The following is a 21,332-nucleotide window of genomic DNA, read 5'->3' as shown; positions in this document are numbered from 1 at the left end:
GAATAATATCCAGTTTCAAATGCTTCCTTTTTTCAACCATGCCTCTGTAATGAAACCTCTATAAAACCCCAAAAGGACAGGGTTCAGAGAACTCCAGATTGGAGCTTGGAGGTCCTGGGAGAGTGGTGTGTTTAGAAAGGGGATGGAAGCTTTGCTGTCTTTCCTCATACTTTGCCCTGGGCATCTCTTCCATATGGCTGTTCCTGAATTATATACCCTTTTATAAAAAAAAAAAAAAACAACCAGTAATCTAGTAAGTAAAATGTTTTTTTCGAGTTCTGTGAGCAGCTCTAGCAAATTAATTGAATCCAAGGTTGGGGTTGTTGGAACCTTCAATCTATGGCCAGTGGGTCAGAAGCCTGGGCTTTCAGTTGATATCTGAAGTTGTGGGGACAGTTTTGTGGGATTGAGCCCTAAATCTGTGAGATCTGACACTACCTCCAGGTAGATAGTGTCAGAATTGAGTTGAGTTGTAGTACACCCAGCTGGTGTCCGGAGAATTGCTTTTCATTTAAGGAGGGGGGAATCCCTGATACAATTTGGAAGTTGGATCCAGAACCCATTTTTAGGATCCTACATATTTTATTTATTTATTTATTTATTTATTTATTTATTTAATTTTAATATTTATTTTTGAGAGAGAGACAGAGTGTGAGTGGAGGAGGGGCAAAGAGAAAGGGAGACACAGATCTGAAACAGGCTCTAGGCTCTGAGCTGTCAGCACAGAGCCTGATGCGGAGCTCGAACTCACGAAACATGAGATACTGACCTGAATTAAAGACGGGTGCCCAACTGACTGAGCCACCCAGGCGCCCCATTAGGATCCTACATATTTTAATAGGAAACTTCCATTATCAATTTGTTTACAAAGCAGTTGTTCATGCTACTTTGAACTATTTTTCTTTGCATCATTTAAGATTCTACTTACAATATCGATTTTATGTTACCCTAAATAACTAATTTTATGTTAGTAACTAATACGTTAATAACTAATTTTATGTTACCCTAAATAACTAATTTTTTTTCTAGTTTTGCTTGACTATCAAGGTTGGCCTTTTAACAGTTAACAGTTAAAACCTAGAAAAACTTTCATAAAAACTATCAGAAAATGGATCTAAAGTGTCTGAGTTGAAAGCTCAGAAGATCCTTTCCAGTAGAAGGCTTAGGCAGATCAAGTTTTCTATTATAATTTTGCTAAGCACTTTTGGATATTATGTGCCCAAAGATCAGATGGCATCTACTAGCTTAAGATGGTTCTTAAGATTTGTTGCACATTAGAATTACCTAGAGAGCTTATCAAAATCCCTGTGCTGCACCCTTACCAATAAAATCAGTATGTCTGATAGGAAGGGGACATCTGTATATTTTAAAGATTCTTAGGTGATTCCAATGTGCAGCAAAGTATGGAAACCAATGTACTACATGGTACATTTCTGGACACAGGTATTGCCTACTTTTTAATACCTGTATTGATTAATGCCTATATTAATACCTCTCTTTGCTAACCAAAAGAAATCTGAAGGGAACTTTCACTTTGACAAAACAAAAAACAAAAAAAAAGCAAAAATCGTATTCAGCATTTATTTTGCAATGAGCCCTTACAGAGGCAGGGTGCACCCTGACCAGTCTCAGGGAAGTGTTTTGACCAACACTTAGGTTTTCCAACTTCTTTCTTTGTGCTGTGAATTTCTTTAGAGGCTTTTTTTCTTTTTATTTTAAATAGATCTATGATCTAGAATGACCATGAACTGTCATAAAGCAAAAGAATCATGCATATAATCACAAATACCCAGACCCAGTCTAAAATTGGGGTGCCTGGGTGGCTCAGTTGGTTAAGCATCCGACTTTGGCTCAGGTCATGATCTCACAGTTCATGAGTTCGAGCCCCACATCAGGCTCTGTGCTGACAGCTCAGAGCCTGGAGCCTGCTTCAGGTTCTGTGTCTCCCTCTCTCTCTGCCCCTCCCCTGCTCATGCTCTGTCTCCCTCTCTCTCAAAAATAAATACACATTAAAAAAATAAAAATAAAAATAAAAATAAAATAAAATAAAATAAGATTGGGTAGTCTGTCCGGAAAAAAAAAAAAAAAAAAAAAAAAAGAATATGTCCACTTGCTTGAGCTCCACACTCAGGCAATTAGTTCTCGTATTGAGACATAAGGCAGGAAGGGGAAAAAATATGCTGTCAAATGTACTGTGAATATATATGTCTGGGAGTGGGATTGGAAAATACCCCTGAATTAGGTTTGCCCCACCAAGCCAAATTAATTGTGACTGGCAGTAAAAAAAAAAAAAAAAAGGGGGGGGGGGGTTTCTGAAACCCCATTTACTGAAACTGGCAGTAAAAAAAAAAAAAAAGCATGCTTTTACTGATTTGAGTCACATTCTACTGAACACTTAGTATTTGGGGAATAATAGTTTTATTGATTCGCTTCTGTTTTATTCCATACAACCTATAAAGTGGATTATACAGATACTATGCCATAGAAGAAAATAATTTTGAGTGAAAGAATGAAGAGGGGCACCTGGGTGGCTCAATTGGTTAAGCCCAATTTCAGCTCAGGTCATGATCTCACAGTATGTGAGAGCGAGCCTGATGTGTAGCTCTGTACTGATAGCACAGAGCCTGCTTGGGATTCTCTCTCTCCCTCTCTCTCTCTGCCCCTCCCTCACTTGTTCTCTCTAAATAAATAAACAAATAAATTTTAAAAACTAAAAAAAATTGTATGCACTGGGTTCTGTGTATCTGAGGTATGAAAGCCACTACTTACTAAGAGAGAGGGCTACTAATTGAACTCTGAGATTTATTGTATCAAAACAGTATATTCACAATTTCCTAAAATAAAGGTCTATTATTTCTATAACTGAAACTAGAGAAAAAAATGCCTCTTGCATTGACATAAAAAGGACCTTGTACAAAATTGAAAAAACATCCTCAATTTCTATATAGCCAAGAAGTTTGTAGGATTATGGATTTGTAGGATTTCAAGTCTTTGAAACATAAATTTAAAGGAACTGTATACAGAATACATGTTTATTTATCCACTGCAAATGGCTATCAGAGCTGCCAAAACACTGTCCCTCCTGACCCTGATTCCTTTGGGGCAGAATTTGGTGCATGTCAGTGAGGGGAGGTCTATTTACCTCTCATCCAGCCAGCCCATGGCCAAGGCATTGGGTGTAAGCACTACACACAACCTGTGTTACTTCTAACAAAACCCTCTGAAAGTCAATAAAAATGTAGAAAAGATTAGCAACAGAATACCTATCAGTTTCCTGACCACTCCTTGGTTAGAACCTTAGACTAAGAAACCCAGACTGGCAGTTTTTCAACACAGAAAATGTCTAATAAACTAGTAGAATTTTAATTTATAGGAGAGGAAAGGGTATGACTTTTTTAAAAAGCAGTCACCAAAGACCCTCGCTTAGTGTGCTAGCAGAATTCAGTATGGGCAAGGATTAGAGTCAGCCATCTTTGATCCGTTCTGCTGGTGGGGAATCTCCCCAAGATGCGTTCAGTTGGAGGTGAGATGTTGGTTTTAAATGAACAGTGTTTCCTAGATTTCATTAGCGTGTCACTTTTATTTTTGCAACCTTTATATACCATCTGTACTGTTATTATTTTTTTTTAATTTTTTTTAACATTTATTTATTTTTGAGACAGAGAGAGACAGAGCATGAACAGGGGAGGGGCAGAGAGAGAGGGAGACACAGAATCTGAAACAGGCTCCAGGCTCTGAGCTGTCAGCACAGAGCCCGACGCGGGGCTCGAACTCACGGACCGTGAGATCATGACCTGAGCCGAAGTCGGACGCTTAACCGACCAAGCCACCCAGGCGCCCCATCTGTACTGTTATTAATATGGTTCTTGAAATTGACTTTAAGCTTTATTCATCCAGAGCAAAAATATTTGCGATATCACTCTTGTGAAGGATATTTTTTTCTAACACACATTTAAGTAAATACAAAGTATTTTAGAAAGTTCTCCATGCCCAAAGTTGTCTCTCACATCCCATGCTGTGGAAATCACCACTTACAGAATATGAAGGGACTTTGGATGCAGGGTAGCACAGTGGTTTGAAAGACCGAGTCTGGAAACAGGTGGGCAGGGTTCAAATCCAATCTCTGTTTCTTAGTAGCTTTGGAACATTGAGCAAGTGACTTAATTTTTTCATGTCCCAGTGTCCTTCTCCGCAAAATGGGATGATATCACTAGTACTTCTGACACAAAACTAGTATAAAAACTAAATAAGTTAACATATACAAAGTGCTTCTAAAAGGGCTTGGCACATAGTGAGTGCTATGTGCCTATGTATCATTATTATTAGAGCACAGTAAATAGCTTTTGCTCATCCAGACTGGTGACTCGGTAGAACTGGGAGAAAGTGAGCTTTTGGGGTAGCTCCAGGTACTGATTCTTTCTCGTGTCTCGCCCAATCCATCCCTCCCGTGACTTGTGCTAGTAGTTACCTTTTACATCAAATCTGATGGACAAATTCATGTCTTCACCTATGGATCTCTTACACCTAAATTTTCTGAGTTAATAAAATATAACGAAATTTGAAATAGTAATTTGGGAAGGCGATTGTTATTTAGTGATGAACAGCAGGTGTAAAGGAAATGGGGCGGGAGAGAGGCCAGAAGGAGAACAGAAAGAAAGGACAGAGGTGGGAAGGAAAAGCCAGCCTGAGAACTTCAGGAAAATCTAGTCAGTCAGTTTCAAAAAGTTGTGATGGGGTTAAGATAAAATGTGAAACCACTGAGTGGTAGGATAATGAGTGAATTTTATTTTCTTCTTTCTGCTTTTCTGTATTTACCAAGTCTTCTACAACGAATAAGTGTTGCTTTTATAATGAAGAAAAAAATGGCAAGTGTTTTTTAAATTAATCCAATGTGTCATTAGAAAACTGCAGATTGTTTAGGGAGGCAGGAATTCAAATTAATAGTAACCTGAATATATGGTACATGAGAAACTATGAGAGGGTAAAATTTTATGTGTATTTACTGTAAAAGACCACCAAGAATTTCAAATGCAAAACTCAGTAGAAGCATTAGCATCAAAACAACTTTCTCACAGTTCTCCAGTTTCTGGGCTAACTTTGCTTGGTATGCAGTTTTTCATCACATGGAAAGAGTTAAAAGATTGGGAGGCTGGGGGCAGAGACCAAAAAAATCCTCAAAAGCCCACCTTCTAACAGCTCAGCATGGGCTCTGACCAGATGGAAGGGTGATCTTCCATGTACAGTGACCCAGGAGCCTGGGGCCAGTAGTATCTGCACGTGGGAATCTAGGTGCCATAGCACTGTACCCTGACTTTGAGAACTGGGTTCTCCTTGACTTAGAAATTTGTTATATCCTAAACTATGACATTTTTCTGAAACCCCAAACCTATATTTCCATAGAAGCTATGTTATGATTATTCAGTAGGATTCCACGTTCCAGTTGGGTTTTCAAAGATATTTTGCATCATTTTTCTCATTTGGATCTGGTACACTTAATTTCTTTTCTCTTTGTCTCAACTTCAAAGTGAGAAGTATTGAAATCTACCAGCTTCTGAGGGGAGTATAGTAAATCTCCCAGTATGACTTAAGAGTTTGCCAATCTCATCAGTTTTTCTTTATAAATCTATTTTATGTCTCTGTTGCTAGGTGCATATATGTTTGTTACAGTTTCCCTGGATCCTTTCCTTTCCTTTCCTTTCCTTTCCTCTTTTCTTTTCTTTTCTTTTCTTTTCTTTTCTTTTCTTTTCTTTTCTTTTCTTTTCTTTGTTTAAATAAGTTCTATGTGCAATGGGGAGCAGGAACTCTTGACCCTGAGATCAAGAGTAGCATGATCTTCGGACTGAGCCAGCCAGGTGCCCCCTGTTGGATTATTTATGTTATGACCTAGCACATGTCTATTCCTTAGCCTCAGCGGTGACGTTTTACTTGGGAAGTGCCAGCCCAGGGCAGTGCAGGTGAAGAAGAACGAAAGTGCCATAAGAAAAAATGCAAGGCCTTATGAGGCAATGAGTTACCCTGCCAACCAGTACTTGCCAGATAGCTCAGAAAGCATAACACTTTCACCATTCAGTAGGACTTTCTCCACAAAGGTTACGAGAAAAGAAAGGACACGGTTTATCCATCTGGCTCCCTTCTCTCCCACTTACCTTTCATTGAACTTTATCCCACTGGGACCTGATCCCCCCATATTTCAGTGTTGTCATCTGGCCTTTCAGAAGCTCCCAGGAAGCCAGACCAATGTCCTGAAATGTGGCCTCCCGTCCAAATCTAGAGTAGAGTGGACTGTAGGTGGGTGAGGCACTTGAGAGACTCCGAGAAGGTAGACAAGATTTATGTCTGGGACGTCTCTACTAACATACATTCTCATGTAATAATAATACCCTGAAGTCAATTCAATAAAAATGGACCCCCCCCCCAAAAAAAAACTGACAAACTCAAAATCAATTCAATAAACTTGTATTGAGTACTTAGCATGTGCAAGTTGCCATGCTAGGTACTCTGAGAGGAAAATGGCATGCAAGAACTGATTTGGGGCCTCATGGGAGACAAGCAAATCTCTGGAAGGAAGATTTCGGGTTCAGATTTGAATTTCTGCCCTGCCCCTTACTTCTTGGTGAATATGAATAAAATATTTAACTTTCTGAGGCTTGGTTTCCTGAGGATAATAATAGTTCTCTCTTTACAGGATTGGCATAAGACTGAAATGAAATAACAATTTTAAAGTAGCCAGTACATTTGATTACTGTTAAGTGTTATTTCCCTCTCATGAGCTTAACTCAAGGGGTCAATTCAGATAACTACAAAAACATCCATTATAAGCAAAGGATGAACAAAGGACCTTGAATCACAGAGAAAGGAAAGGAGACTTTAAGCCAAGAAAGCTCCGGGAAGGCTTCCAGGTCTGTAGTAAAAGAGAAAGAGAATCCCTTCCCCTTTCCTAGTACGTGGTCATCCCATGGCCAAGTTTCTACTTGGGCAAATCTGGTCTTTGGCACTCTACTTTCTTCTTGTACCTGTCTCCTGCCTCTTATTTCCTCTGTCCTTTGGATCCTTAGGTAGAGTGAAGCCCATCCACGTTGCCTGACTCAGAGGAGTGGGCAGTGTTGGCCAGCTCCCCCAACCCAGCTCCCCTCGCTTCTGGAGCTACTGCTATTTGTTCCAAAGCAAACAGATTATACTAACCCCCATCCAGTTACATGACTGGTTGTGGCCTCCACCCTCCTAACATTCGTAGTTCTTCCTCATTGAGGCTCATTTCACAAAGAGAAATCTAAGCAGCATCCCTGCCCCTTGAGAGTATACCCATTGAGACAGCTCCTCCAAGCTTTGTTAATTTTTCAGGGTCTTCCTTTTACCACCCTTGGATGCCTAGGCTCTCAGAAAGCTGCCACATTCTCCATGACAGCTTTCCCGGAGGAGTTCTGGCCAGCTGAGAGTCCATGTTACCTCATCGGTAGTAGGTGTTTATAAGTCAAGGGCTGTTTGTTCCCAAACCATGGATGAGCTGGGTTTCCGTACTGCTCCTCTACATTTTTCCATCATAAAATTTCCTCTCATAAAAATCCCCTCTAGCATTTTTCTTTTTTTTTTCTTTAGCATATATTCCATATATTAAATACAGAAACCACATGTCAATTTTTTTGGTTAAAGACAGATCTAAAGAGCAGCAAAGCTTTTAATTTCCTGCTTGAAAAATTGGATTATTCACATAAGAAACATGTGAAAACAAACTCCTTATTTGATCAGATAAAAGGGGTGAGGCTTATCTAGAATTATGACACACACTTCTCCTTCACTTAGTCATTCCTTCTATTTCTCCAGCCAGCCTGAGTATTTCTGTACAGTGAGTCCACTCTGATATGGCTCCTATCTTAATATTTATTCTTCTCACCTGATATTTCAAGACGTCTGCTAGCCGAGAGTGGGAAGGCAAGCTGAGCAAACTTTAGAGGGTACTTTGAATTTAATTTAGCAAGGTGTTCAGAAACGCTACAGCCAGTTGCTAAGTTATCTTCCCACCCTGCCTGGTGATGGCAGTGGATCTAAGTGAGCAGAGGCAACGGGCCATGGTGAGAGAGCACTGGATTGCCACTGGGGCAAGATATTTGCTGAACCACTTCTTAGCGGCATGACATGACGAAGTTATTCAATCTTGTGAGGCCTCCTTTTCTCACATTTAAGATGTCAGTGACAAGCCATACCCATGAAATCAATAATAATCAACAAGATCATCTGACTCCTACAGCATTTGGATACCCGTGTGCCAGATACTGTGCTAAGTGCTGGGGATATAGATTTGAGCAAGATAAAATTCCTGCTCTCAAACAGCGCAGAATCTAGTAGGAAAGTCAGACACGTAGATAGGTATATCGAGTGTTGTGGAAGTATGTTCCACAGTGGCTCACGAGATGGGAGATTATATCAGACATACGTAGGGAGCTTTTCAAATTACACACAGCCAGCCCCGGAGGAAAGGTGTTACACTATCAATACTCACTTCTTTAAAACTGCTTCTGCACATATTTAGCAATGGAAGGCAGGTAGTTTAAGTCAACTCCCCAACATTTTCTATATAACCATATAATTTCCCACCCCAGATCCCTAAAACCTCTTCTGTATACAATATCCTTGGGCAAAATAAGTCATTACCTAACCTTCAACTTCCACTTGTTCGCTAATGACTCTGAAATCTGTATCTTTAGCCCAGACTGCTCTCCTCCGGAACAACTGACGGCTGGTGGGTATTTATCTTCTGGAGGATCCGTGGGGTTTTCATTTGCACTAAAAGAGACACTTAACTCAGGGCCCTTCTCCCTTCTTCTGGTGGACCTACTCCCCCTGTACCCCCACCTACTGAAGGGCACACAGTTCACCCAAGGTAACTACCTTCCAGTCATCCTAGACTCTTTCCATCTTTTGCATCATTTTTAGTCAGCCACCAAATCCTATAAATGCTGTCTCTGAGACACATGATCTATATCCCCAGCTCTGTATTCCCACTGCCCTGATCCTAGTTAAAATCTGCATTAACCTGTAATCATCTTTCCTCTGTACTATCACTATGACCTTCTTGTCTACTTCAAAATGCTACTGTCTATAAACTATAACGTTTCTTTCCCACAGGCAAATCTGGTGATGTCACCTCCAGCTAAAATTCATCCAGTGATTTTTTTCCTCTTTCCTCCTTCCCAAAACCCACAACTATGTCTTATTCCTTTTGCTGCTTGGTCAATTCTGGGACAGGGTGAGGGACTGATATATGCTGGGGAAGGAAGATGTATAAGGAAAGAATTGTAGAAGAGATCATCCTGCACTGAAGTAATTTATAGTCTGATTTGGAAGGCACTGGAAGAGTCAGATAGGTCATTCGGTGATCACTTACTGAATACCTGCGATGCACCAGGCGTTAAGGCAGATGACTAGCTGCGGTGATTAAAATGCATGGTTCCTGCACTGAAGCTGGGAGAATTGCACTATAATACATTTTGTACCATTATATTTGTATAAAGTACTATCAGAGCACGGAGCTTGAGTTGTGACTTGAAGGTTGAGGAGGAAGCTACCAGGCTATGGTGGTCTGCATGGGGAGATAAGGGAGCCAGAGTTTACAGCATGAGGAAGCATGATGTTTGGGAAATAGAAAGTACTTTATTGCCACAGGAGGGTAGGGTGCTCAGGGAAGGGTGATTGAGGGGGCAGGAGAGCAAACGGTTAGTCTGAAGCATTTGTTCGTTTATTCACTCACTCATTCATGTGTTCATCAATAAATGTTTTTTTACCTAACATCCTCCCCAGAGTTTCCTATTAGCTCTGTCAGCCCCAGAGAACTATGCCTGTGTCCTGGCTTAAGTCAAGAACTTGAGGGGTGCCTGGATGCCTCAGTTGGTTGGGCGTCCGACTTCGGCTCAGGTCATGATCTCAGGGTCCGTGGGTTCGAGCTCCGCGTCAGGTTCTGTGCTGACAGCTTGGAGCCTGGAGCTTGCTTTGGATTCTGTGTCTCCGTCTCTCTTCCCTTCCCCTGCTTGCACTCTCTCTCTCTCTTTCTCAAAAATAAATAAATGTTAAAAAAAATTTTTGAAAAAATAAAGAAGAGTCACCTGTGAATAGATAAAAAAATTCTAAGTGAAATCACCATTGATCTATTTGCTTCCCTCTCCCCAACCTCCATTCTCAGTCGCCATAGCATGCCTTCAAACCCTTAAATATTTCTATCTACTATTCCATCCACAGATTAGAGATGGCATCCTTTAAATGAATTAGAATAAAGGAAATAAACCCACTTAAGGAGAAAGGGCTTCTGCACAGAAACCTCTTTGCTGCTATAAATATTCAGGACAGGAAGGCACACAGTTAAGTCAGTTCCCTGCCACCTTCAGTGTATAGTTTTTATGTTTGGAACTCTCAGTGTTCAATCATTACTCCTGTTCTGGCAGTCTTTCCTTTTGTGCATGTGAGCTCCCCCCTATTAAATAAGCCTCTCTTTTGGAAGAATGCTCATGGCAATGACTATAATTACACCCAAAGACTGAGCTGGAAAATGCAGTGATGTGACAGCTTTTGTGATAGGAAGGGTAGAGAAAGAGTGAAAGCTTATAATTTTCTTTGAGGTATCTTTAAGTCTGACAGTAGCCTTGCCCTTGTGATGTAAATGTGCAGTGACCCAGACACTCAGGAAAGACTAAGCCAGACAGACATGCCAAGTCCCTGCTACATGGTCTACCAGTCAACAAGCAAGGGAGACCCAGCACGGTGCTGAGTTCCCTTCTTTAGAGGGAATAGTCTAGAATAGTTGTTGCCCCATTTTGTAGTAATGTCAAAACTTTTCATTCCTCATACGAAATGAGAGGTTTTTTTATACATTATGTGCGAAAATACATAATACAAGTAACTACACACTTCTTATTACTTAGAGATAAATGTGTTTCATTCATCACAATAGCATGCATAGATACCTGAAAAACAGAACATCTGTGTTTTAAAAATATGATTTATTCCATCTACTCACCAAGCTTGGCTCCTTATGTATTTGAAGACACTTCCAGCAGCCCAGAAACCCATGATTTCCTCCTCTCCTGCACTGCCCCTACTTCAAGGTCTCAGACTTGGAATAGTGTCTTCCTTACATTCATTCATTTGTTTATTGGTTTAATTGTAGCTTTTCATTAAAAAAAAAGCATAGGGGCCCCTTATATTTTGGCCATCATGCTAGGGATCATAGATACAAAGTCAAATGATATTCTGTACCTGCCCTTGAGAAACTTCAGTTCATTTGGGGAGGCAGGTATATAAATCTGTAACAGTACAATGGGCACAAAAGAGGATACTGTTGGTCACTTCTACTGAGGAAGAGTTACTATAAAAGCTTTCGTGTAGGAGGTATTATCCATCAGCAATTGCCACAATAATGCTTTGCAACAAACTGCTCAAAGATGTGATGACTGAATGCTTCTGAGGCTTATGGTCTGCAAGATGAGAGCCAATTCCCTGGGCTGTGCTTGACTCCAGGCTTTGGGCTGCACTCTCTAAGCTGCAGGTTGGGTTCAGATCTGCTCTCCATGGTTCTCATCCTCCTCCTCAGACCAGATGGTCTCATAGTGAGTCACTAAAAAGCAAGAGAGCTTGACTGCAGAAATCATTTCATTCTCTGCTCTTGCCGCAGTCACCAAAATTCCATTGGCCAAAGCAAGTAATCTGGCCAAGCCCAAAGTCAAGGAGTAGGGAAGTATACTCAACCGTTCCATTACATGGATATGGATACTGCTACAGGGAAGTGAAGAGCTGGGACCAAAAAGCGAACTTACTGTAGGAGAGAGACCTTTGATCTACATTCTGAGAGAGGATTACCAGTTTTATCTGGTGGACCTAAATATCTGGAATAAGAATCAGGAGAAATAAAGGAACATTCGTGTGCAGTATTTGGCCCGAGAGAAATGTTCTGACACGTAGGAGTTGGGGCTTTTCTGGGGGATCCATGTTCGATGTCCATCATGGAATATACTGGGGCCAGTAGTGAGTAGAGATGAGCCCAGCCTATGCCTGTCAGAGCTAAGTAGATCTAGAGGATATTCAATGAAAGACCCCATCCTGCTGATTCTAGGTCCAGATTGACCGTGAAAGGGCAGTGTCTCTGGTTTTTAACCCAGTGTCTGGTTTGATGACCTTGAAATCTAAAAGAAGGAAACCAGGACTCACAGTCTGTGCTGCCTTTTGCACCAACCCATTCTTTATGCTGTTGTCTTTCGAGTATTGAGTTTGTGGTTTGTGCTGGTTTCCTACTGCCGCTGTAAACAAATTATCACAAATGTAATGGCCTAAAAACAGCAGAAATTTATTATTTCACAGTTCTGAAATGGGTCTTGTGGGCTAAAGTCGGGCTGTTGGCATGGCTCCATTCCTCCTGGAAACTCTGGGAGAGAATCTGTTTCCTTGCCTTTGCCAGCTGCCAGAGGCCAACAGCATTCCTTTGCTCTGTATTTCCTTCCTCCATCTTCAAAGCCAGCAGTGGAGCATCTTCAAAACTACCTCTGAGCTTCTGCATCCCTCTTCCACCTTTAAAAGACCTTGTGATTATATTGGGCCCACCCTGTTAATCCAGGATGATTTCCTTATTTTAGGAGTAGCTAGTTAGCAAACTTAATCCCACCTACAACATTAATTCCTCCTTGCCATGCAACCTAGGCATGTGGACATGTTTGAAAGGCCATTATTCTGCCTCCCACTTGTGTCAGGGAGTGGGGGTGACAAACAATGCATTGGCATTATGCTTGATGACATACCAGCACTTTCATTTTTTTCTGCGCTCACTTTTGAATCAGCAGAATAGTAAGCAGAGAACCATTTCATAAATTTTTTTTAATGTTTATTTATTTCTGAGACAGAAAGAGACAGAGCATGAATGGGGGAGGGGCAGAGAGAGAGAGGGAGACACAGAATCTGAAGCAGGCTCCAGGCTCTAAGCTGTCAGCACAGAGCTCGACACGGGGCTCGAACTCACAAACCGTGAGATCATGACCTGAGCCGAAGTCGGTTGCTCAACCAACTGAGCCACCCAGGCGCCCCTAGAACCATTTTATAAGTGAATAAATTGTAACTCAGACACATTAAGTGGCAATGTAGTATAGCAAAATAGTGACTTGCTGCTTGTTCGATTATCTCAGAGTACTCTGAATGTATCTAGGTTGGCCCTTGCCTCACTCTATTGCAGTTGTTTGTCACATGTCCATCTCATCACTTCCAGGCAGGCATGGAGTCATTTTATGCTCTGTGCCTTAGCAGTTAAGGATCATGAAAGAAAAGAGCATTCATTAGACACTCATTGTGTCCATCATGTGCCAGGGACTCCTTATATGACTTGTAGTTTGTTTTTTCCCATACTTGAAGATGAGTAAACGTGGACTCAAGGTCATATGGCCCTCAGCACAGAGCAAGGCTGGAAATCATACTGAGATCTGCCTGACTCCAAAGCCAGCATTCTTTCCCGGCTTCTTATGGGCCAGGGATCCCTCAACTGAGTTTTGAAGAAGAAACAGTGTGGGCTATTGGATTTAAGTGTCTGAAATTGACACTTAGAGACACAAGGAGCAGTTATAATGCTGTACTTTTGTTTCTAAATGACTTTGACTTTTCTAATGAAGAAAATGTTCAAATGTCCAACCCTCATCTTGGTTTCAGCAACAATCAGTGTGTGGCGTTGGTCAATTCACTGCCTTTCTAAGCAAGTTTCTTTTATAATGAGGAGGGTGGAGTAGGTGACCTCTAAGTTTCCCACTGTGATTTGAGACTTGTTGATATCCACACAGGTTATTATAGGAAGAGATGAGACTGGAACACAGATTTTGTGTTCAGAGCAGGGCAGCTTTTTTCATTCATTCATTTATTCATGAGTGTATGGACTATTCCAGTTTTAAGAGAGAACTTTGAAATGAAAAGTACACGATTAATTCATGTGTCCAAATCCACAAAATATACAACAGCAAGAGTGAACTATGGACTTTGGGTGATTATGATGTGTCAGTGTGGATTTATCAGTTTTAACAAATGTACCTCTCTGGTGGGGGAGTTTTCTCTGTGTGGGGGTAGGGGGTACAAGGGAAAATCTCTGTACCATCCCTTCAATTTTGTTGTGAACCGAAACTGATTAAAGTTTTAATACGATAAAGTCTATTTCTCTAAAGCTACATATATTCTGGCCAAATAAACTGTGACACTTTAAAACTGTTTGTTTTTCAAACATGTACTGAATTTCTTTGAACTTTTTTCATTGCCTTTTTAAGTGAAAACTTATGAAATAATTCAAACATGTTTTAAAAGGAAATAACATGGCACCTATGTACCCAATACCCGAATTTAACAAATATTTACATTATATAGTATCTGTTTCAATTTTTTTAAAGAAATACAACATTACAGATAAAATCAGGTTCCTTACCTCATATTCCTTCTCACACTTCCCAAAGGAAAATTACTACCCTGAAGCTGGTATGTAATCTCGCATTCCTTAATTGTAAATGCATTTATATCTGTAACACTTTCATATGATGTTGTTTTGAGTATTTTTGAAACTTTCAAATGATGCCATGCAAGAAAGATTCCATCAACAATTTTTTTTCACTCAATCTTTTAGTTTCAAGATTTATCCATGTTAATATCTATAGAACTATTCATTTTTTCAATTTTTAATGTTTATTTATTTTTGAGAAAGAGAGAGAGAGAGAGAGAGAGACAGAGCATGGGCGGGGGAGGGGCAAAGAGAGAGGGAGACACAGAATCCAAAGCAGGCTCCAGGCTCCGAGCTGTCAGCACAGAGCCTGACACAGGGCTGGAACTCACAAACGGTAAGATCATGACCTAAGCCAAAGTTGGACACTTAACCAACTGAGCCACCCAGGTGCCCCTAGATCTATTCATTTTAATTGCTGTATTGTGTTTCACTGTTTGACTATAATGTTTATTTTCCACTATGGTAGTGAACTTAAACTTTTTTATATTTAAAACAGTACTGCAATGAACATCCTCTCGATGCATGTCCTTGTTCCTACGGGCTAGCATTAGCATTGTCTGGGCTCCTCAAAGTGTGGACTGAAGACTATTACCAGATAATGACTACAAAGTACCGAAATTGAGAATAAGCTTTCAGAAACTTGAAAAGCAAATTACCTGGGTACTTTGATGTCTGCTGAACTGACAAGAAAAAAAAAAAAGTATCATATGCAGGCTTGTATTTTGTATTTTTAAAAATTTTCCTTAATTTTTATTCATTTTTTGAGAGGGGGGCTGGATAGAGACAAAGTGTGAGCAGGGGAGGGGCAGAGAGAGAGGGAGACACAGAATCTGAAGCAGGCTGCAGACTCTGAGCTGTCAGCATAGAGCCCAATGCGGGGCTCGAACTCACAAACCACGAGATCATGACCTGAGCCAAAGTCGAACGTTTAACCAACTGAGCCACCCAGGTGCTCCTATTTTGTCTATGTTTATGTTTTATTTGTTTTATGTTTTTACTGTATTTTACAAAAATATTGATCCTCAACATGTTGGAATGTTAACACTTGGTTTTTTATTCAGAGAATTTGAGGATCTCGAGACAGTTTCTACCTAGAAGTGGCATGTCTGGTTTGATGCACTGGTGCATTTTTAGCTCTATAAGGTGTTAACAAATTGCACTCCGGAACAGTCAAACCAATTTCCATTCTCTTCTGCGGTATATGAAGGTTCTCTTTTTTCCCAGTTGCGTTGTCAGACTTCAAAATCTTTGCCAACACGGTACCTGTGAAATGATATTTCATCTTAATTATAGCACTTATCTGATTAATAGTTAGGTTGGACATCTATATGTTTGTTAGGTTCCCATTTGTGTGACTCTGACAAGGTAGATTTTCTCAGTTTGCATTTGTGAAAATATGTCTGTAACAAGCTAACTGTGGGAGGTAAAGTATTATAACAGGTATAACTGGTTTTGACTAAGAAAAGCCTAGAATAGCTAGTTTTGGCTTGATGAAGGACAGGAAAAGCTAGTTGTAGCAAATGAACGCATACACAGGTACTTCAGTGTCTTTCCTGGTATTTTAGACTTTGGACGATGATTCAGTCATCAGCACTAAGACATTTCAGTGGACTAATTATCACTGAGAATTCTGTACCTGTCATCCAGTTCTGATAGCCAGTGACTTTCTGGTCCTAATGAGGCTGAAAACACAGAGCAAGACTGAATTCACCTGTGAGCTTTGTTATTTTCTGGAGCTGTGATCTGACCTCTCACTCACTCTACCTTTGGTACGGGCGAAATAACTGGGGAGAAGGTATGGAGGTGGGCACACTTTATCAGGCATTCCCTTCCAATCACCCTGTACTCAGCCTGATTTTTTTTTTTTTTTAAATGCAAACCAGAACCTATGCTTCCATACTTAAAACCTCTCGGTACCTTCCTACAGCATTATAAAATCTGAATTACTTGGCCTGGATCTTTCCTGTTTCTTCCATCTCTCTCACCTTCCCTTCCTCCTAGCCTGTGAGATGACATTTCTTGCAGAGCCCCAGTTTATGGCCAATTGTTTCACACTTTAGTCACTTGGCTTAAAGAATGCCTATTCCCAGAATACTTTCTTCCCCCAGTTGGCCTGGTGCACATTTCCTCCTCATTCATAACTCAACTATGAAGGCTCTCCCAGGGAGAATGGATTATTTTCATTTGTATGCTCTATTAAATTAAAGTGTTCACACATTCCCTCCTTTTTACAATAAACTTTTGCCCAAGGTGCATAGCTCAGTGAATTATTACAAAAAGAACAACTGGTGTAACCATCACCTGGCCAACAAATGGAAAGTTATGAGTCCCTCTCTCCACTAACTAGTACTTTATACAAATGAAAGCACATCACATGTACTTTCTCTGTCTGGTTTCTTTAGTTTACCGTTCATTGTATTTGTGAGATTTATCCCATGCTGTATTGAGCAGCTCATTTGTTTTCCTTGCTTTATAGTATTTAATTTATGTCAACATTGCATGTATTGATTTGTTTTTCAAATTGTTGGTGGATATTAGAGTTGTTCCTATTTTGAGACATTAAAAATAATGCTTCTGGGGCACCTGGGTGGCTCAGTCAGTAAAGCACCTGACTCATGATCTCAGGGTTGTGAGTTCAAGCCCCACATTAGGCATGGAGTCTACTTTAAAAAAAATGTTTCTATGAACATGCATGCACATGTCTTTTGGTGCACATGTGTGTATATGTTTCTGGTGGACATATACCTAAAAATGAAATTGCTGGGTCATAAGGTATGTGATATGTTTAACAGATAATGACAGTTTTTCAAAGTAGTTGTGTGTATTTATACTCCCCCAACAATTTTGCTTGTAATCAGCTCTTTTATTTTAGCTATCATTTTGAGTATTGTTGTGGTTTTAATTTTAATTTCTCTAATGACTAATGAAGTTGAGCATTCATATATTTATTGGCCATTTAGATATCCTATTTTCTGAAGTGCCTGTTTACATCACCCCTTACACATGTACTTTTCCCCTCAAGGTTGTCTGTTCTGTTATTGTTTTTAGAGGTTCTTTATAACTTTAATAGAGTCCAGTTTATCAGCATTTTCCAGACAACCCACCAAATCATAAGAAATAACACATTGCTGTTATTTTAAGCCACTTTGTTTGGGGAGTGTGTTCAAGAGCAATGGATAAGTGAAGCAGAAGAGTAAGAGAGTCTTTTATCTATGAGAGTCATCTTATCACTTGGAGTCAATTTATCACTTGATTCATCAGAAACCCAAAAAAGTTCTTAAAGAACTGTGTTGGCCTGGGCAGAGACATTTCCAAATGAAAAGAGGCCTCTAAGTCCTCAAACTTCTATGGGGAGGAAGTAGGTTAAGGCTTCTCAGCTACAAACATCCAGTGGAAAAAGCAGGATAGAGGGCTCTCCAGAGGCTAGGGTGAAGAGCAACGGAGATCTATTCCAAGAAGCAGGACTAGCAACATATGCCCAGTGGATTTGGGAATTGCTATGTATCAATGACCGCTTTGCACCTCCTTTTCACTCCCCTGGTTTTTTTTGTTTGTTTGTTTTTAATTTTTTTAACGTTTATTTATTTTTGAGACAGAGAGAGACAGAGCATGAACGGGGGAGGGGCAGAGAGAGAGGGAGACACAGAATCGGAAGCAGGCTCCAGGCTCTGAGCCATCAGCCCAGAGCCTGACGCGGGGCTCGAACTCACGGACCGCGAGATCGTGGCCTGAGCCAAAGTCGGACGCCCAACCGACTGAGCCACCCAGTCGCCCCTTCACTCCCCTGTTTTGAATGCAAGCATTTATTTTGGTCATCGTATCCCTAGCTTATGAAGGTATATTGAGTGTATGTGTCTGTGTGTATTCAGGAGAAGGGGGATAGAGATAACTTGTCTTTTTAATTCACGGTCTGCACTACCTCAGTGTATCTGCAGGAAAACATCTCATGAGCCCCATCTGAATTTGGACGTGACTTAGATTACAAGATGCCATATGGGATGAGCTTTGGGAGTCCAGAGAGAGGTGAATGTAAGTATATTTTATCTGTGCGGGATGTGAATCCTTAAAGACCAGAAAGTACACTGTAATATCTCGTCTTAAACATGACACCCAGTATTCTTGTTCTTATGTAATTAATCCCCTCCCACATGACATCTGGGTTAACTTTGTGACTTGCTTTAACTATTAGAATATGGCAGAAACAACATCATGCCGGTTCTGGGCATAAGGCTCAACAAGGCCAGGTAGCTTTCACTTTTGCATTTTGGAGATCTCTGAGTTGTCATAGAAGACATTCAGATACCCTGATGGAGGGATCATATGGAAAGGTCATGTGGACAGGGAAGAGGCCTAGATCCATGGAAACAAAGAGAGGAGCCCAGTTGTCTCAGCTGAGCCCAACCTCCCAGCCTTCCCCCCACAAGGTGTCAGTGAGTGAAGCCATCCTGGCTGTTGTAATTCCAGCTGATGTTTAATCGCAGCTCCATGAGACACCCCAAGTGACACCACCACAACCGCCCACTGAGTCCCAGTCAATCCGTAGAATTATGAGCAATGACAGAATTGTGGCTGGTTTAAGCCACTACGTTTTGGAGTGGTAAGAAAACAACATTTCTATACTATTACTCTACTTTGTGAACCTGCTATATCTCTCCTTTAGTTAGATCTTCAATTTCCCCCAACAACGTTTTATAGTTTTCTGTGTAGAGATCTTGCACATGTTTTTAGATTGGTTCTTAGACACATGGCTTGTGTATACTATTGGTAAATGGCACTATGTTTAACACTCGATTTTCTAATTGTTTATTGCTAGCTTATAGAAATTTAACTGTGTATAGAAACTAAATACATGATTTTGTTTTATTGACTGTGTACCCAGTGACCTTCTTTAATTCTCCTCTTAATTCAACAGTGTATCTGTAGATACTTTAGATTCTTCTACATATGAAATTATGTATAAATAATGACAGATTTATGTCTCCCTTTCCAATTCTAATAGGGTTTATTTCCTTTTTCCTTACCTAATTGCACTGGCTAGGACCTCCAGCATAATGAACTAGCCATTCTTGTCTCATTCTTGGTTTTTAAAAAATTTTTCAATATTTAACTGTTTTTTTTTTAATGTTTATTTATTTTTGAGAGACAGAGCATGAGCGGGGGAGGGGCCGAGGGAGACAGACAGACAGACAGACAGAATCTGAAGCAGGCTCCAGGCTCTGAGCTGTTGGCACAAAGCCCAACATGTGGCTTAAATCCACGAACTGTAAGATCATGACCTGAGCTGAAGTCGGAGGCTTAACGGACTGAACCACCTAGGTGCCCCAAACTCTTTCTTTTTTTTTTTTTTTAAGTTGGCTCCACACTGGGCATGGAGCCCAATACAGGGCTTGAGCTCATGACCCTGAGATCAAGACCTGAGCTGAGATCAATAGTCAGATGCTTAACCAAATGAGCCACCCAAACACCCCTCAATATTTAACTCTTAAGTGTGGGTTTTCCAGATATGTTTGGGAAGGCAAGAATTTTTATTATAAATGGGTATTGAATTTTATAAAAAAACTTTTTCTGCATCTATTGAGATGATAATATGATTTTTTATATCCATTACTGTGATGAATTACATTGATTTTTAACTTTAAAACCAATCTTACATATCAAATAAATCCAATTTGTTCATGAGGTATTATTCTTTTTACCTATTACAAAGCTTGATTCCTTGTTATTTTAAAAAAAATTTTGCATGCATGTTCATGAGAGAGAATGGATTATAATTTCTTTCTTTGTGTGTCATTGTCAGGCTTGGGTATAAAGGCTATGTAAATCCCATAAATTTCTTTCCTATTTCTTTCCTATTCTCTGGAAAAGTTTGTGTAAGATTGATGTTATAACTTTTTTCAATGTTTAGTGGAATGCACTAGTGAAACATCTCAGGTAGGGAAGATTTTAATTATAGGCTCACTTCCTTTGATAGATGTGACATTATTCAAATCCTCCTATTCTTACTGTGTTCATTTTGATACATTGAGATTTTCAATTTGTCAACTTTACCCAGATTTGCAAAATTATCAGTATAAAATTATTTGCATGGTCACCTTAATGATCTTTTCAATGATTGTTTTTTCATTTCTAAACTTGTTTAGTTGCATTCCCTACCCTGCCAATTCCTTTTTCCCCTCTCTCTTCCTCTCTCCCCCCTCCACTACCCTCCCTCCCCTGCTTTTCCTGGTCAGACTGGCCAGGTGTTTGTCAATTTCATAGGTTTTGTTTTGTTTTGTTTTGTTTTGTTTTGTTTTGTTTTTAAGGATCAGATAAACCTCATTATTTGTTTTCTGTTTTATTATTTTCTATTTTGTTCTTTATTATTTACCTTCTCTACTTAATCTGAGTTTGCTGTTCTTTTTCTACGTTGTTGAAATATTGAGATTTTTCATTTTCAGTTTTTCTACTTCTCTAAAGGCTACATTTAAGTGTATAAATTTCTCTGGGAACACAGCTTCAGATGCAGCCCTACAAGTTTTGATACATCGCATTTTTAACACGTTCAATTAAAAATATATTTGAATTCCTATTGTGATTTTTGGGTTGACCTATCAGATTGTTTAGTAATATATTATTAATTTCTAAAATTGTGGGAGTTTGTATAGGTATTTTTGTTAGTTATTAGTAGCTTAATTACATTGTGGTCAGAGAACATACTCTGCTTTATTTCAGTTTTTTTTAATTTATTTATTTATTTATTTATTTATTTATTTATTTATTTATTTAACTTAACTGATCTCTACATCCAACAGGGGCTTAAAGTTTTGACTCCAAGATCAAGAGTCGCACACTC

At 39.8% G+C, this 21,332-nt stretch overlaps 1 long non-coding RNA gene across 1 annotated transcript in view; it reads left to right on the top strand.

Moving 5' to 3' along the window:
• The window catches only part of LOC122219048, a 60,418-nt gene extending 39,086 nt beyond the window's left edge, over nt 1-21,332 (top strand). The window contains exons 3-4 of the long non-coding RNA XR_006202238.1: nt 18,425-18,529; nt 21,292-21,332. This is a non-coding gene — a long non-coding RNA (uncharacterized LOC122219048). The remainder of the gene's footprint in view (nt 1-18,424; nt 18,530-21,291) is intronic.

The sequence above is a fragment of the Panthera leo genome, chromosome B2 (genome assembly GCF_018350215.1).
Source record: "Panthera leo isolate Ple1 chromosome B2, P.leo_Ple1_pat1.1, whole genome shotgun sequence".
NCBI classification, from domain to species: Eukaryota; Metazoa; Chordata; class Mammalia; order Carnivora; family Felidae; genus Panthera; species Panthera leo.
This window is presented reverse-complemented; position numbering and strand designations above follow the sequence as displayed.